Source organism: Dioscorea cayenensis, chromosome 20 (genome assembly GCF_009730915.1).
Source record: "Dioscorea cayenensis subsp. rotundata cultivar TDr96_F1 chromosome 20, TDr96_F1_v2_PseudoChromosome.rev07_lg8_w22 25.fasta, whole genome shotgun sequence".
Lineage (NCBI taxonomy): Eukaryota > Viridiplantae > Streptophyta > Magnoliopsida > Dioscoreales > Dioscoreaceae > Dioscorea > Dioscorea cayenensis.
The window spans coordinates 1924280-1943887 of NC_052490.1; the positions used below are offsets into that span (position 1 = coordinate 1924280).

Here is a 19608-nt window from a genome sequence, read left to right on the forward strand (position 1 = left end):
TAAGAGACACCGGATTAGTGTTTTTATTCAAAAATAGTTGACATTCGAAAAGAAAAACATAGTATTATGGTTTTCGATTGAAAAAAATATGAGACATTTCGAAAAAGAAAACATGGGATTATTGATTTTATTTAAAATGGCAGACATTCCCAAAAGAAAACATAAGATTAGTGTTTAGATTAAAAAATTGGAGGCATTAAAAAAAACCATAGGACTATGGTTTTGATTAAAAAATATGAGACATTACCAAAAGAAACATACGATTATTGTTTTGATTCAAAAATAGAATACATTTCAAAAAGAAAATATAGTATTACGCTTTTGATTAAAAAATAGCAGACATTTTCAAAATAAAACATGAGATTATAGTTTTTATTAAAAATTGATAAATAGCAGACATTAACGAAAAAGATAGGATTTAGTTTTTGTTCGCAAATAGTTGACATTCCAAAAAGAAAACATAGGATTAGGTTTTTGATACAAAATAAAAAAATGTGAGACATTTCAAAAAGAAATCATAGTATTAGGGGTTTGATTGAAAAATAGTAGACATTCCCTTAAAAAAACATAGGACTCGGATTTTGATTGAAAGATAGGAGAAATTAAGGTATTGAAAAATAAAACATAGGATTAGGGGTTTCATTGAAAAGTATGAGATATTACTATAAGAAAACATAGGGTTAGGGTTTGATTGGAAAATAGAAGGCATTAAAAAAGACAATTAGGATTAGGGTTTTGATTGGGAGAAATGAGACATTTCCAAAAGAAAACATAGTATTAGGATTTTGATTCAAAAATAGGAAGTATTACTAAAAGAAAATATACGATTAGGGTTTTGATTAAAAAAAATAGTAGACATTAAGAAAGAAAAACATATCATTTGGGTTTTGATTAAATGATAGGAATCATTATGAAAATAAAATATAGGAGACATTATTAAAAATTAGCAGACAATACTAAATCATATATTGCAATCAAAACATAAGGTTAGTGTTTCGATTAAAAAAATGTGACATTCCCAAAAAAAAATAGGATTTGAGTTTTGATTTGAAAATTTAAGAAAAGACAATTAGGATTTGAGTTTTGATCTAAAAAGAAAACATATGATAAGGCTTTGATTTAAATCTGATAAATAGGAGACATTCAAAAAAGAAAATATAAAATTAAAGCATTGATTCAAAAATAAGAGACATTATGAATAGAAAACATTGGATTATGATTTTGTATTCAAAAAAATAAGAGACATGCCTAAAAAATAACATAGAATTAGGGCTTTGAATTAAAAAAATTGAAAAAAATAGGACACATTCAAAAAGTAAGACATGGGATCGGGGTTTCGATTCAGAACCAAAAAAATATGAGATATTACGGAAAAACATACAATTAGGGATTTTTGATTAAAAACATACATTCTGAAAAAGAAAACATAGAATTCGAGTTTTGATTAAAAACCTAATATAAGTAAACATTTTGAAAAGAATACGTAGGATTAGCGTTTTCTTTCAAAACAAAAAATTAGGAAACATTCCGGAAAAATAAAATTAGATTAGTGTTTTGATTAAAAACTAGAAGACATTACTATTTTTCAATCAAAACCCAAATCCTATGTTGTCTTATAGTAATGTTCCTATTTTTCATTCAAAATCCTTATCCTATGTTTTCTTATAGTAATGCCTCCTATTTTCAATCAAAACTCAAATCCTATGTTTTCTCTACGGAATGCCTACTATATTTGAATCAAAACACCAACTTATGTTTTCTTTTCAAAATGTGTCATAGTTTTCAATTAAAACCATTATTTTATGCTTTCTTTCTGGAATGCCAACTATATTTGAATCAAAATCCTAATCCTAAGTTTTCTTATCGGAATACGCCCTACTTTTTAGTTTGGAATCAAAACCCTGATCCTTTGTTTTCTTTTTAGAATGTCAAACATTTTTTTGATCAAAATCCCTAATCCTTTATTTTTCATTTCAAAATGTTAACTATTTTTTTGAATAAAAACAATAATCCTATTTTTTTCAATCAAAACCCAAATCCTATGTTTTCTTTTCGCAATTCCTACTATATTTAAATTAAACCCCTATTTCCTTTTTTTTTTTCAAAATGTCTGCTATTTTTGAATCAAAACACTAATCCTACGGTTTCTGTTGGAAATGGCTACTATTTCTTATTTTTCTAATCAAAACCCTAATCCTATGTTTACTTATAGTAACGACTCCTATTTTTCAATCAAAATCCTAATTATATGTTTTTTTCCAAATGTCTCATATTTTTAATAAAAACCCTAATCGTATGTTTTTGTTTCAGAATGTCTACTATTTTTGACTCAATACCAAATCCTATGTTTTTTATAGTAATGTCTCCAATTTTTTTTTCAAAACCCTAATCATATGTTTTCTTATATTAATGTCTCCTATTTTTCAATCAAAACCCTAAGCCTATATATTTGTATTTTAGGAATGGGTACTATATTGAATCAAAACCCTAATCCTATGTTTTCATTTCATAATATCTCATATCTTTCAATAAAAAAACTGAAACCTATGTTTTTCTTTCCTTAATGTATCTTATTTATCGGTTTTGAATCAAAAACCCTAACTAATGTTTTTCTTTTTCCAAATGTCGCCTATTTTTACAATAAAAAAACCTAATCCTTTCTTTTTCTTTTTGGAATGTCTGAAACTTTTTTTAATCAAAACCCTAATCCTATGTTTTTATTTTTCGTAATGCCTCCTATTTTTTTCATAAAAAGCATAAATCCTATGTTTTTTTCTTTTTCGAATTCCTACTATTTTTTTAAATCAAAACCCTAATCTTATGTTTTCTTTTTGGAATGTCTACTATTTTTTAACCAAAACTATAATCATATGTTTTGTTTTCGTAATGTCTCATATTTTTTAATTAAAACAATAATCCTAAGATTTTTTTAAATGCCTCCTATTTTTTAATCAAAACCCTAATCTTATGTTTTCTTTTGGGAATGTCTACTATTTTTTACTCAAAAAAATAATCCTATGTTTTATTTTTGTAATGTCACATTTTTTTAATGAAAACCCTAATACTAATTTTTTTAATGCCTCTTATTTTTTAATCAAAATGCTAATCCAATGTTTTCTTTTAGGAATGTCTTCTATTTTTGAATCATAACCCTAATCCTTTGTTTTCTTTTAGAAATGTCCTCTATTTTTTTTTAATCAAAACCCAAATCCTATGTTTTCTTATAGTAATGTCTCCTATTTTGATTACAAAAATATTAAAGTTTCGTATTTCTCAAAGGAACCGTATGTGAGACTCTCACGTCATATGGCTATGTCCCAAAATCTGGACCCCCCTTTCCTTTGACCAATGAGTCCTCGAACCTACGAAGAATGAATTCATTCATTGATTCAAGGTAGCTTTAGCCATTGATTGAAGCGGTAGAAGCTAGTCGCCAGAAGCGAAGCTATCTTCCAGGCCAGGAAGAAGGCCTTTTTTTAGGCATGGACGCTACCGCAAAATGAATGAAGGAAGATGGCCTCCGCATTAAAAAGACTAAAAACGATAGCGAAGCGAAGCCAAGCATTTGACTTTGATTCCCGACCAAGAGGCAAGGTATAAAAAGTTTAGGTTGCTTCACTCAATGTGGATTACCTCACGAAATAGCAATAGAGCTTTTCCAAACATTTGTAATTCGTGGTCTAATCAGACAACATGTTGCTTCTAACAAGGGATTTCTAAAAGTCAAATTCGGGAAAAATAACTGATTGTATGGGAAATACTTCAAGAAGTTATGCGAGGGCATCCTATATTGTTGAAGAGAGCACCCACCCTGCCTAGATTGGGCGTACATGCCTTCCAACCCATTTTAGTAGAAGAGCGTGCTATTTGTTTACACCCATTAGTTTGTAGAGGCTTCAATGCAAACTTTGATGTGAATCAAATGGCTGTTCATGTACCTTTAATAAGTAAAGTATAAGTATATGAAAGCAACGTATTGTTGTAGTTCCTATGATGCACTTGGAGCTTATCGGCAAAAACGAATCGATTTAGATAGTCCTTTGTGGCAACTAAATCAATGTGTCATTGGCTCAAGAGAAGTTCCCATCGAAATTCAATATGTATGAATCTTTGGGTACTTATCAGGAGATTTATGGTCACTATATAATTGTAAGAAATGTAAAAAAAAACATTGTATATACATTCGAACCACCATTGGTCATATTTCTTTTTATCTAGAACGGTACAGGGGTTTTGTCGGGCCTACTCATACGCTATCTAAACTAATAAATTATATTAGGTGATATCCGTGCCGTGGGAATTCGGGTCTCTCCAGTTTCGCTGGTATAAGAATTCCTTTATTTCTGCGTGAATCAAGATTACGTGAAGGAAGTTTTCGAATCACTGACTCAAGCCATGGACTAGAAGTCTGGTACAAGACCTCCTCGATAGAAGCTCGAGACCATAAAAAAGATTTTTTGGATCTTGTGTTCGGATGTCAATTCTTTAGGTCTTTCCTTTCCTTAAATGGTTGAAAGGGAACCATATATATACATACTTCCCGCTGGAGGGGGAAAGGAGATTCACTCTTTTCTGTAATTAGCCTTTTTATACAAGCTCTTTATCTAGTAAGAGTATGATATCTGAAAGGAATCGAGTATCGGTAGGCACAGATCATTGGTATTGGATGTATCGTTAGGTTGTGCCGAGTCAAATCTGCTCCTCTTATTTTTTTCCATTGCAGGAAAGAGATCCCTTACCCCCGCTTAAAAAAATGATGAATATGTGGCTACATGTACTATGGATCCTCTGAATCCCAACTGAGTTGCCTTCCCAGGTCTCGCCGGTCTTGCCTATAGGTAGTGATGTGCCTCGAGGTGGCCGTTTCTTGTCCCCCTGCTGGTGGGTAATCCGCTCCCGAGTCATCATTTTGCTGTGTCTGGCCCGTTCTCTAGGCACCTTTGGTAGGAAGGGACTGTGACAACGTACATGCTTCCATGGTCCTTCTCATCAGTTGCAGGGTTTGGTAGCCCGAAATTGACTTGGCTTCACCAAAAAGCCTCATCTCCAACGCCCGGCTCGCGAGGCATCCCTCTTGCTATAGGGAATCTCCCCCTCACCTCACTCTTGTGACATGCTATGTTTTCCTTCTCCATTCCCAAGTCAAGGGTGAGTCCCATGCATCAGTTTGTTGTGGATCACAGTCTTACGCACTAATCCCTACAGGTGCCCATAATAGGCCGGCCGCCGTACCTAAACCAATCATCATATCAGTTCCTAGGCCCCATTACTGGAAAGGCTCAGCTTCAAAATCATACGTGGAGCTTCTGCCTCATACGCCTCCTCTAGGGATGGGGGTAGGCCGACCCCAGGCTTGTGCACTTAAGGCTGCTGTACACGACATTAGTTGAGCATTTAATTAGAGACGCCAATCGCAGGTTCGCTAGAGGAGAGGTTCTTGCCAGCAAGATTTCACAAACAAAGCCCACTTTTATAAATTAGAAATTTAAATTAAATTAAAGAGTTAAATTAAGCTAGCCACCTTACTGATAACCGCAAAACGAGCAATGAATCCCCAACGACAAAGGGGCGGGGCATTTTTGGGGAGTAGCTCGCTTCTTCAGAAACTTCCTGACATATAGACTAAGGAAGCTATCGAAAGGTGATTGAAACACCAGAAATGGGGACTACCAGAGCTAATGATAGAGGCAAGAACACTTGCTGGCCAGGTCCCATTAAATGATCATAACGATATGATGGAAATGCTGCACGGACCCATATATATAGGAATAGAAAAGGAATCCCCTTGATACTAAACCAGATCGAGCCAGGGATCTTCTTGGAAATGGGAAGATCTTGGATAGGCAGCCAACCTCCTAGAGAGAGCGATGTGCATGGACCTGGTGAGTAGGGATTCAGCTCTGTGGACCACTCGTCGGGCCTGATAGGTAGTTTTATCACACCCTTCTGAAAGGAACCTTACGTGAGACTCTCGCATTATAATGCTCCATCCTGGAATCTTGACCCCCCTTTCCTTTGACCAACGGGTCCTTGAACCTACGAATAATGAATTCATTCATTGATTCAAGGTAGCTTTAGCCATTGACTAAAACAGTAGAAGCTAGTCGCCCGAAGCAAAGCGATCTTCCAGGCCAGGAAGAAGGCCTTTTTTCTGGCGTGGAAGCTACCGCAAAATGAATGAAGGAAGAAGGCCTCCGCATTAAAAAGACTAAAGAGGCATGGAAGGCCAACTACAAGACTAGGACTATAATACAAGTAATGAGCAATTCGAGATGACTACTAAAAGAAGGATGGGCGATAGGGAGATGTGCAGCAAAAGACCGGATCTTTCATATGCGGTTGGTCTCCTTAGTCAATTTATGCACTCTCCACCTATCCCTCATCTCAAAGCTATTCAAAGAACTCTGCGATATCTTAAGTTGTCTCCTGGAAAAGGTATTTGATATACTTGTAATAGTTATGTTCTTGTTTCTGCCTATGAAGATGCGGATCAGATTGGGCCGGCTCACCGACGGATAGGAGGTCTATGACTGGATACTGCACGTTTTTAGGTGGAAATCTTGTGACATGTAAGAGTAAGAAGCAAACAGTTGTCACACGGTCGAGTGTAGAAGCAGAGTATAGAGCAATGGCTCACACTGCTTGTGAGCTTATTTGGCTTCAAACCTTACTAAGTGAGTTTGGAGTTGAGGTCTCTCTTCCTATGAGAATGTTCTATGTTAGTAATAATCAAGCAGCAACTCACATTGCTTCTAATCTGGTTTTCCATGAGCTAAGAAAGCACTTTGAAGTCACCTTAGGGAATTTTGTTCATGAAAAGAGAGCCATGAAAGAATTTTTGAATATTTGAAGTATGAAGACCAGTTGGCTGATATCTTTACTAAAGCTCTTGGGAGATATCATAGGCACCGCATTGAATCCAAGCTGGGCATGATAGATATCTATGCGGAAGCTTGAGGGGGAGTGTTTACGAATATTTTTATTTGCCTTTTCTTTCTTCTTCTAGGGCTAGTAGTTCTAGGGATCCTCCCGTCTTCTCAAATAAAGCATCCATTTAGCTGGCCAATAACAAAGAATTGTCTGGGGTTTTGCTGTTTGAAATGACATGTTGGACTTTGATTCTTCTAACTTTTATTGAACTTGTCTTATCAAGACATTTCTTGGATGTCTCTTGCAACCTGACAACTGGACTCACCATCACCGACACATCAAAATGACGAGCTTTATCTTGTATACTTGGCTAGTAAAGACAAATGTGGGTTGAAAGAAAATCAAAGCTTTCTTAATTTAAATGCGAAAGGGTAACACACACCTTCCCACTATCCTCGATTTTGGGCTATTGTGTGAAGCTTTGTCTCTGGCGCACTAAGAGTAGAAGTCTATAGTTTAGTGGAAATATGGCCCAGATTCATATCTAGATCGTGATCGAGACTTAGACTACCTCCCTTGGAAAAGAAGATCCTTCAACCTTCCCCACATCCAGGGATTCTTATAAAGCTGATTCTTCGGCATTTTCATACTTAGGATTTGGGATTGAAAGCCTCCCTCCTGATCAAGTAAATAGGCTTCCTCGACCTTGTTCATCATTATCTCTCCCTCCTAATAGATTAGATAGGGTAAAAAGGGCTTTTTCGTACCCTACCCCGAAATTGAATTAAAAATTCCTTTGCTTGGAACATTAGCATGGCAAATAATATGAATCATTCCAATGTGTTTCTCTTCTAACTCCAGCATACCTTTCATATAAAAACATTTCTTCTATCTTTTGCCTAATTCCTTGGAGTTGGCAAATAAACACCTTAGAGTGGAGAGTGCTCCAAGATTTTAGTTTGTTGCCCAAGGAGCCTCCTTCTGAAAGAGAAAAACCATCCCTACAGAGAGGTCCCCACCTGAACCAACCTTTTCCGAGCCATCATTCCTAAATCTTGCAAAGAGAGAGGAAGTGGAGAGGAGTGCAGTTGACCCGGAGGGATCAAACAGAATCAGTCATTTGAGTCTAATTGAGTCCATAAGAATATATATATCTCAGGCTTCCCAGCCGTACTATCCAGTATACAGTATGGAGCGGAAGGTACCCCAAGATATAAGGAAGTCTATATACTGACTAAAACAAGCTTCCTATCAGTGCTACCTAAAATTCCATGAGGTGAGAATGACCTTTGGGTTTAAGGAAAATAGTGTTGATCAGTGTATATACCTCAAGGTTAGTAGGAGCAAGTTTCTCTTTCTAGTCCTATATGTATGTTAACAACATACTACTTGCTAGCAGTGATCTGGAGCTGTTGCACGATACAAAGGCATTCCTCATAAGGAGCTTTAAGATGAAGGATATGGGTTAAGCCTCATATGTCATTGGCATTGAGATTCATAGAGACATCTCCAGAGGTATCCTCGGACTATATCAAAAGGCCTAAATCCCTAAAGTCTTAGAGAGGTATGGTATACAGCACAACAAACCCAGTGTGGCACATGTACAGAAGGGAGACAGGCTCAGTGCTTCACAGTGCCCGAGGAGCGATATAAAGATGGATCAAATTGAGGGCATTCCATATGCTTCTATTGTTAGAAGCTTGATGTAGGCCCAGATGTGTACTAGGTATATACATAAGTAACCTAGGCATGGAGCATTGGGAAGCAGTCATGAGATATCTTCAGGGGACCAGAGACTACATGATCACATAATGGTGATCCGATATACTAGAGATCATCAGATATTCAGACTCTGATCATGCTAGGTGCCCGGACACTAGGAAATCGATATCAGGATACGTCTTCGTGCCTGCCGACGGCGCCATTTCTTGAGTCTGGGTCAATCTTGATCCCATTCTCTGATCACACGGGGTGGGGAAAGAACATGTTTTATTTCAGCGAGAGGACCTATTATGGTTTTAAAAGCCAAGTCTATAGTATAGATGCTTGGCTTGCTTCCCCGACTATAGCCCTACAAATATGAAAAAGGAGAGCAGCCCTTAAACAAAAAGGCCAAATGAGGGTTGTTATACTTTATACCATACAAAAGCCCTAAACTGAAGTACGTAGTCCTGAAAGCCTCACAAGATAAAACCTGCTCAACTCATGCTTCTTTCAAGGGAAGCACTAGGGGAAGGTCTTTCAATGCCCTAGTTCTTCACTAAACTGTTGGTTTGCTGACTAGCTATGAGACTTTTTTCTGTAGCAAAAACTGGTAATCATGGAAAATGGTCCTGACGGTCCATGGGGAAGTCGCCTTCTGGAGGAGTATCTGGATTGTAATCTTAGAGTCCCCGCAGCTGCCTCAATTGTATAAAAAAACAGATTAGAATCCCTGGCAAAAACCTCTGCTCGGTTGTTGGTAGACTTGATGATTGGGATCGAATAGCAAGCAAGTACCTGGCCATCATGGTGTCATATAACAATAAGACCTCCGACCCTCGCAGGTCCCATTGAGAGGCACAACCATCCAAATTTAGCTTGATTCTAGCCTGGTATGGGGGAGCCCATCGAGCATTAGTTCAAGTCCAGCTCATGATAGGGCCTTGGTCATCTCGATTGGAATAAGAGCAGTGATCTCATACAAAGGGAAAGTAGAGACCATGAACAGACCCCCCCTTTTTCTCAAGTAATGGCAACATATACACAGAAAGCAAGTACAGAAGCAGGAGGCAATAAACAGTATGGCAAGAAATGGTAGAGCTCCAAAAGATGTGAGTCAGATTAGAGTACGAAACCGAGTGAGGGAGAGACAGCTTAAAAACTTAAGCGCTGATATTCAAGATGTAATAGTCTAGCACGCTAACCTTTCGCCGCTTTAGTTGAACCATTTCGCTTGCTTCTCTTATTTTTTTATCCAGTTTTTCTAAGCGAAATCCTTCTTCTTTATGCTGACGACTCTGATTGCTCAGTCGGATAGATTAGATCATGCACAAAACTCTAGTCAATGAATGCTGCTCGCTGACTTGTTCTCCCTCTCTTCTCGAAGCTATCCTTAAACAACAGTGAGATCCTTTGGTTCTCCACCATACACAGAAAGGAGGAAAGAAGAATGCAACCCAAAGAAAGCTTTTTGTTTTAGCAGGTGACTGAAGATCCATGTTGCGACCGAGTCTGTTATCATCATCTTTGATCCCAGGAATAGAAAGATTGACCATTCATTTTGTTGAATCTCAAGAGCAATCTCATTTCAAGAATGAGGAACAGTCACGATAGAGTAGCATGTCATGTTTTGAGGTTTCACCTGTGTTGACTTCAAAGAAGCAAAAACTTCTAAATTTATGGCTTTCTATATTAGACAATCTATGACTGGTCCTTCACTCCATTAAAAAAAAAAGAAAAAACCGATTAGGTTGCCACTTGAGAGCTTGCTCTTTCTGGCCTTGAGCTGTCTTGACTTACGTGGCAAGCAAGGGTTAGGGCCTAGCTTTCAACTTAGACTAGCTTTACCAAGTGCACAACAAGGATAGCGACCCCTAACAGAGATAAGAGATATTGGTTTGGTGGATAGAGCCTAGTTCGCCAAGCCTAGACCACCTTGAAAGAGTGCATAATATCTCACTAATCGATAGCTCTTCCGCGGAAGACAAACGTGTCTAAGCGATCTGCTGAAGCTATGGGATATCAAAATGCATCGGTAGGGGAGCATTCGCCTTAGAGTAAAGCACCTGCGGAAGAAGGTGTGGACGAAATGGAAGCGAGAATGTCGGCTAGAGTAAGGCAAACATTGGTGAGAATCAAATACCCTAAAAACCTAAGGTAAGGGTTCCTCCGCAAGGTCCATCCACAGGGAGTGAGTTAGGGCCTAAGATCAGGACAAGAGGCGTAGTCGATGGACAACAGGTGAATATTCCTGTACTACCCCTTGTTGGTCCCAAGGGATGGAGGAGGCTAGGTTAGCGGAAAGATGGTGTTTTTGGTTCAAGGACGCTAGGTGACCTTGCTTTTTCAGTGAAGTAGAGGAAATGCCTCGAGCCAATGTCTCGCGTAGGCACTGAAGTCGCTCAAATGACCTTCAACAATGAGATTTGGAAATCCAATTCTTTCTCCACCGCTTCCTAATGAATGATTGATATGAAGGGATTGCCTGGGCTTCCCTGCATCCGATCGACTCATACCTCCTAGCCCTGTCTCCAGGATCTCATTTAATAGATCCAACCAATTTCTAGGGTAGATAGAGTAGTTCATCCCGTTCTTCTTCCTTTGCTCCACAGGCACCAAAGATTAAGAATTCGAGAAAGAAAGATTGTAAGGTGGGTTTAACAACTTCGAAGGAAAGGTAAACAACCCCAGTCGGTCATAAAGGAAGGTAGCGCGGAAGCTACCGCTTAACAAATACCGACCACTACAGCTCTGGTGTTCTTTTTCGCCTAGCGGTGCATCGGGCCTACTTTTTATCTATGCACCACTTATTCAAGAAGGTTAACTTATCCTTTCTTTTTTTCTAGAACAGAGCCCGCCAGTCCACTCCCAAGCCCAGATATTTGTCTTCTCTTTTGTGGTCTGAACCTAAATGAAATCCAACCCCTATTGACAGAAAGGCAGGCCTGCTGTCGGGCTTTTTCCATAAACTTGCAGCTTTGATTCAAGTGGCATCCAAAGGTTAGGTCATCTGCATACCGTGCATATCGGTGATTGGTCCCAATTCGGCTTGTAATCATTTATTTAGGTATATGTTCGCTAGAAGAGAACATAAGTTCCATCTCTTTTTCGTGCATTTTTGTATTAGCGAACTTTCCAAGGCAAGTCTTCGCATCAATGACAGAATCGAACATCAGCAACTATTCTGAGTCTTTTTGTCATCTTATCCTGCCTGAGAAAGTCTAAGCATTTCCTCACACACATGCCTATGGCCTTAGGCAAGCGCCTTGATCAAAGTCTGAAATTTCTTGTTCTAGTTTCGTTAGCTGAACATACTTTGATGGTTGGTTTGGTTGAGTCCTGGGAAGAAAACCTTACTTATTTGACTACCAGTGAATGAATGATTGATTGATTAGAAAAGCAACAAAAAATGAGTTTTGAGGACAGTCAAGTGTATGTACTTTGTTAAGTTAACGGTCGAGATTTTTATTTATTTGTATTAGCTGACTGAACAGAACATCAAGGTGACAGGATTCGAACCTATGGGCCTCTGTACCCAAAACAGATGCACTAACCAGACTGCACTACACCTCGTCTCCCCTCTGGAACATATAGATCCACCCGATCTATAAACACTCGAACCGAACTCGGCCACCCCGCTTTGGGCACAGGGACTCGAGAACCACCGCTTTTTGGAAATCTGCCGATCAGCCTCTATCACTTGAATTTCATCCTTTATTAGGCTTGCTCTCGGCTATGTGTCCTTTGGACCAAAATCCTGCTCATAAGTGAATTTGAACCACTGACACAAGGATTTTGAGTCTTTTGCTCTAACCTACTGAGCTACCTGAACCACTTTCATCGCTTATGACCCGAAAATGGAGTTTTGGAAGCAAGTGTTAAGCATATGTTTCTTATCAGAAATCTCCTACTCGAATTGGGCTTGTGATACAAGCTGAGCTACTAAGCCTTCAGCTTTTCTTATATATGATACCATTTCTTGCAGTTCTGGTAGTCTCTTTCTTTATTAAGGTAGTCTAATCTATCTACCTGCTAGTGTAGTCAAGCAAGTCGGTAAACCGCTTAGGCTTAGTCAAGTAAGTAAGCCAATCTCTTCACTTTGTTAAGTGAGGTAGTCTTTCCTGTTAATCAGATAAGTGGTACGCGATCAATCTCTTCTTATTCTTCAAAGACATGCCGCTCTTGAGATCTGTTCCATTCTTGCTCCAGATTAGTCATGAGTATCAACACACCCTTACATAAGAAAGAGATCCGGCAGTCTCAGAGGACTAATACCAAAAAATTTGGTGACATCAATCCAATTCTCATATCAGAAAGAATGACTTATGACATGACCAATGAAGCAAGAGTTTGATATCATTCAGAGATCTCTCAATTCATTTCCTTTCCATGGAGAAAAAAGCAAGAAAAAAATAAAAGATTCAAAGATAAGAAAAAAATTTAAATTCATTTCTACGAGGAAAACAAAAAAAGTACTCCCAATCGGTCGCTCTGTCATGGTCTGCTTTTTTGTTTTATCAATACTCGATCTATCTACTTATCGTATTTTTGACCCTGCACGATAGTTCCGTAGAAGGTCTCTCTCTTAAATATTAATAATGTCTAAAGTCCTATTTTCCTCCTATAAAAAAGAACTTTTCAGTATCCCTTTGTCCAAAGGAAAAGATCTATTCCTGAATGGCTGACACACCAATAAAGCTGGCAAGGGGGACATTTCCTCTGGGAGGGATGAAAGAAGCAGAGATATTAGACTCAACCCGAGCTTGGCTAAGACCAATAAAGTTTTAGTTAAGGGGAGTTTACATGTTTTATACCAGCATTCGAGAAAAGTAGAGCCAATCGGGAAAGATGGGAACTCCATAATTATTCTTTTATCTATTTCCCAGTCCAACTGTTCATTGGATGCTTTTCTGAATGCTCTCCCTTTACAGGTGCATTACTCCTTGGATGAGGAGCCACCAAAAGAGGATCCCACCCAATGGGTTTTGAGCCTGGTAAAGAATACAAGATGCTCGAGCATCTTTTGAAAAAAACTATTCCTCGAGCTGATCATGAAATAAAAAACCTACTCTCTTCAAGGTTCTTAAGGGTGCCATGGTGGCCAATGATCTGGCACCTGAAACTATAGTAGTCATTGTTTCAGCGGCATTTTCCTCGCTGATTGTCACCTTCTAGGATGTAGACCTGCCAACAACTTAAATATTTAGTTTTCTTATATATAAGATTAAGATGAATAGCAAAAAAACAAGAGATTAGATTCGAGCTAGGGCCAATCATCTTGAGCCACTCTTTCCAACATCGTTTCCGGAAGAGAGGATTGGTTCCCCGGCATGTTCAGAAGAAAAAAAAGATCCGCCAGGCCATGCCAACCATGCCCGAGAAAATGGAACCATCAGCCATGAAGAATTTCTTATTCTCGGCCGCTTTTATCCCTGAGAAGGGGATGGAATTACTAAGTTCAAAAGAAACTCAAGCAAAGTTCTTTTGCCAGCATTCCGAATGGATTGATGACCAAATACCATTATGGGGAACCTACCTTGGTGTCATTTCATCCATCCCCTCGTTGTTCCCTGAGGACAAGCAAACTCGATTATTAGTGCCCACGGATCAAACCATGGGACTTGACTTTTCTCCATGCCATGATAGACTTGAAATGGATATGAAGTGACTAGTACTGATGCTGGCGCATTTACTGGTTCGACTGAAAAAAAGAAGATGAAAGAATCACCCTAAGCTTGATCGGAACTCCTCGTCTACGCCAATTTAACCTGTATGAAATCATGAATGAAGGTGACATCTCACTCTGCTTACCTAACTAATTACTAGTTCTTTGTGTTTACTTGGTAACTAAGCTTCTTAGTTTGAACTAGCATCTCAACTTTCTCACTGAGAAGGCTATTCAGTGGCGGTGAAGACATTCTTCATCTTTTTTAGATAGTTTATTTTTCTTTTGAGTTCAACACTCTTTGTGTAAACCTATTGTGAGTTCCATAATTTGATCTGTTTGGCATCTCTGTTGTTGACTCTGGCTTAGTGCTGAAGTTGGACATGAATCCAAGCAGTTATGTCCAATCAGTCATCACAGGTGAAGTAGGTGGACTTTTCCAAATCCCTAATAAGAGATTCATAGTCAATGTTCTATACGCAAAGCTCACTAGCAAAAACCCTTGTCAATACTGACTGAGACAGAGGAGCAGCAATGCAAGACATAGTGTTGATCTTGTTCCGTAGCCACCCCGTCTTCATGATCTTCCTACCTAAGATAACGAAGAAGAAAAGGTGAGCAAAATCTCTTGTTTGACCGAAGGAGGGAGGTATGGACTGGACCTATACCATAGAAGAGTTTAGTGAACCTGAGTGGCGTCTAAGATCAATCAACTAGAGCGCTCAAACCTTCGGGAGGTTGAGATTGGCCTAACTTATCTCTCATTCTACGTACAAACTATGCAAAGAGGCCCTTGGACTTATGTTATGTTATGCATGCAAAAGGATAACTTTCTTTCTTTATGTCATTGTGAGATCTTTCATCCTCCAACTCAAGGTAGTAGGGCTTGGAACTCAGGATCATGTAGCCTCATCTCCGACTTGATTTTATTTCCTTATAATGAAACATGGAACCAAAACACAGAGCTTTCGAAAAGATAGGCATGTCTCAAGGTTCACATCATCTCCAAGTTTGACAGTCTTAAAATAGGACACCTACCAACTCGTCAAGCCTATCTCACGATGCCGATACGAAAGAAAAGTTAAGGCAAATCATAGTTTTTTTTTACCTTACCACAGTCTTGCAGTGAAAACTACTATTTGATCCTGCTTAGATCTCGTAGACGATCAGAGTGCTTGACCTATAGACCACTGACCTAACAATCTACCTAGTTAGCTCTCTACACTCGTCGAAGAAAGCCTTTTGTGATCGCCACCCACTGATTAGTGATAGGCCCCTAATGATGATAGCTTTCAAAATAGCTTGAGGTCTACCATGTTGGGAATGCAGTCGGTCGCAGCCAACGGTCTTCAAACATGAGAGGTCCTGCAAAAGAGATTTGGATCAGTGGCCTGTATAGTAAAATTTGCCCTATATATTTCAAAAGAAATGATCCCTTGCAAATCTCCAGCCTTAGAAGTAATTCTTTTCCTCACCTCCATCATTAAAAAAAATGTTGGAAACTCTAGCTCAAACTTCCCTAACTCCCCCTTCCCATCAAAATCGGGTCGAGAAGCCCGACGAGTAGCTAGAATTCCCATCCATTGCCATCTACGCCAGCTGGTAACGACAAAGAGCTATTTTTCATCGATTAATTCTATGCGAGGTAGGGGAAGGTTCCTTTCTTGCCTTTTACTGATTCATCTTCGAATCTTACATCCCATTGCCTACCCAAACTTTGAAGCCAGCTGGAATGGTAAGAATGTCGTATTGCTCTTAGTCCTCCATCATCGCACCAGTGGGAAGAATAAGAGTAACAGACCCTAAAAAAATATGGAGATGAGGCGAGTAACTTCTTCCTGTTGTGGGTGCTTAATCAATCAGGTAGTTGGAATTGCCATTTCATTATTGAGTCAACCCGACCAAAAGAAAGACCTATTATCCAATCGATGATCTTTTAGTTCGAGGGACTTTAGATCTTCTTTCTATGGATGTAGCAGTGTCAGCCCCTGTTGTGGGTGCTTAATCAATCAGGTAGTTGGAATTGCCGGTGGCTTCTCTTTCTACTTCCTATCACCAGCCTCTTTCTTCCTCCTTTCTTCACAGATTTTTAAGAGGGCTCAGGTGGCAGGAAGGTCAGAGCAACAAGTTTCGTCCATTGATCTTTGTCATGATCAAACGAGTTACATACTGAACAAGAGTCAGGCCTCCACTCATATTGGATAGCCTGTTGATAAGAATTACCATTGACATAAACGTCAACAACCTCCGGGAAAGGCGCATCCATACCAATCTCAATGCAAACTCTTGTATACATCAGTCTTGACCTCGACACCGTGAGCTCATTGATAAGTGCTTGTGTGATATGAATGCGAAGCATTCTTTCCTTATGTTGAGCATTACTTTTCTCGGGTTTTTACACTAATATGTGTGTTTTTATGTTACTTTTATGCAGGTAGGATTGTGAGGCCGAGTATGAAGGAAATAGGCTAATGTGGATCACAATGCACCGATTTTGGAGGAAACCTTGCTAAGGTTCAAACGCGAACACATAGGTCGATGTGAGATGCTAGAATGTGTGCCAACCTCCTCATAGTCGAGTTGGCACATCCATTTGGAGCGGCACAGAGGCAGTCACACTCGAGCATTCCAACTTATGCACATAGAACAAGAGCTCCACCAACGTGTACACCATTAAAGAAGCAAGTGATCCACGACATGAACGTGTGCCCGTTTACGTTACCCCGATAAAAGTATGGAATTGGGAAGCTATTCAGGCCAAATACTGTAGCAGAGCACTGTAGCAATATTGTAGCATGTACTGTAGCAGCACTGTTCACAGCCGACTGAGAAACAAGAGAAATAGAAAATCCACACGGGCGTGTGGAAATTATCCACGCCCGTGTGGAAATTCCGCACGGGCACGTGGCCCGTGGAGTCGCCCGATTCCAGCCCTATTTAAAGCCGATTCAGCCCCGATTTTGGTATTCTTTTCTACATCTTTTCCCCAACTCGCGAGAGGGCTTCGGCTAGGGTTTCGAGCGGTATTGGCAAGGTTTTTGGAGAGGTTCTACGGCTCTGACATCGCGCGTCTTTTGGAAGAAGGTTATTGGGAGAGCTTTCGTTGGCACCGATCCAGCAATGTGTATCCTGGGACGGACAAAGGATCCCTTGCGACGAGTAGAGGACTCTCCACAAGACCATCGACATGACCATCGAGGGGGTTTCTTTATGGATTCATTGCTTTTAAGTTCTATTTCTTTGATTGTACTTAGCTCCATGGAGAGCTAAACTCCTAGTGGGTTCTCGGGTATTGTGAACCCTAGGATGTATTTGTTACTTTGAACCTCTTTATTATGCTTCCAATAAATTGATGTTTATTGTGAGTTCTAACCTTGAATGCTTGATTGTATGAACATTTCCCCTAGAGTAACACTAGTGTTGAGAGTTCTTGTTGGTAACCTTGTGAGTGAGTGACACACCACGAGCGTTAGACAAAGCTAGGTTGGAGAGGGTTGAGAGGGTGAGTCGAGAGGTACAGGAGTGTCGCCTTTCTCCTCTGGCGTGATAGATTCTACCTCCGTTCCTCGAGTTCTTTGCGGCCATAATAGAGTGAATGGTCTAAGGGATGAACTTCCGCTGGGGCTTAGTTGTGCGTCCAACGGAGTGAAGCGTTGAGGTGATCTTAGTATCTAGGGCTCAATTGTGGTTAGGGACCTTCCACCTGGACCAAAGGGTTAGGTCTATTATAAGGAAGAGATTTATCACTTGGAATCCCCAGAGCTCATTGCAACTCTATGCGAGTGGGAGGTGTTGAGATTGTTCGATTTCTCCTCCGGGACATGTATAGAGTTAGGCATAGTTGACCTTAGATTTGGGACTATGTAATTAAGGATTTCCATGACTCACCATTGCATTGATTAGGAAGCATAATAGAGGGTTCTTGCACTTGAAACAATTATCCTAGGTGGATCATTATTTGGGTACCCCATCTTTATCGATTGCCTTACCCCCTTATTTACTTTTGCTCTCTTTCTTGTTGCTTTTATTGTTGAGAATTGAATCATTATCACACTCCTTATCATTTATTTTTCACATAGCTAAAAATCAAATTAAGTGTTTTTACTCCCTACTCCCTGGGGATTCGACCCCGCTCACCCGGGATTATTACTTCGATAAACCTGTGCACTTGCGGGATAACGCAAGGGGACCTTGTCAAGTTTTTGGCGCCGTTGCCTGGGAGTAGGCATTTAGAGATACTTTGCACTTTGTTTTCTTAGCTATTTCACCACACATTCTATTTCACGTCTTCTTATTCTATCATCGTTCTGGTTTTCTTTTTCTTTCTTTTTCGTGTAGCTCCAGGTTATGACCCGAGGGATGCCATCAATATTGATTGAAAGAGATCCTGAGCTTGAACGTACAGTTAGAAGAAAAGGGAAAGAACCTGTGGAAGAACAGCATAATTTAGCTGATTTAGAAAGAGAGGAATATGAAAACATGGCAGGACAGAATGAGCAACAACGAACACTATCCGACTATGCCAGACCTTCAGTGTTGGGGATGCAATCGAGTATTGTGCGTCCTCCGATTACAGCTCAGAACTTTGAGCTAAAGCCGGCATTCACCCATATGCTGCAGTAGCCCGCACAATTCAACGGTTTGGCTGATGAGGATCCAAATATTCATATAGAGAGCTTTCTCAAGGTGTGTGACATGCTGAAGATAAATGGGGTTATGGATGATACCATTAAATTGAGAGCCTTCCCATTTTCCTTGAAGGGGAAAGCAAAGCAGTGGCTACACTCATTACCCAGAGCATCAATCACTACATGGGAGGAGATGGTAGAAGCTTTTCTAGCCCGTTATTTCCCTCCTGGAAAATTAGCAAAGCTTAGGAATGAGATCTCGTCCTTTGTTCAGTTGGAATTGGAGTCTCTATTCGAGACATGGGAAAGGTTCAAGGAGCTCCTGAGAAAGTGTCCGCAACACAGATTCCCAGAGTGGATGATTGTTCAAGCCTTCTACAATGGTTTGAACCCGAGTACAAGGCAACTCTTGGATGCGGCAGCAGGAGGTACCTCAGGTAGCAAAACCCCCCATGAAGCTCGTCAATTAATTAAGGAAATGGGGTTAAATAGTTACCAATGGAATGCTATGGAGAAGAAAAAGGTGGCTGGTATCCATGAAATCGATGCAGTGACCTCATTGGCGGCACAAGTAGAGAGTCTGAGTAAGAAGCTAGATCTCATACCTTCGAATAGAGTTGTGGCCATGACCAATTGCACCGGTTGTGGTGGAGGACATGCTCCCTCCGATTGCCCGATCTCTTTTGGTGATGTTTCTTCAGTGGAAAATGTTGACTTTGTAGGTAATGGCATGAGATCTCAGGG

General features: G+C 39.7%; 1 non-coding gene across 1 annotated transcript; it reads right to left on the reverse strand.

The window, feature by feature from the left end:
* Positions 1–19105: 19105 nt before the first annotated feature.
* LOC120252103 lies at positions 19106–19212 on the reverse strand. The gene has a single exon (XR_005533651.1). It is a non-coding gene; the product is annotated as a small nucleolar RNA R71 (small nucleolar RNA).
* Between the last annotated feature and the right edge of the window lie 396 nt (positions 19213–19608).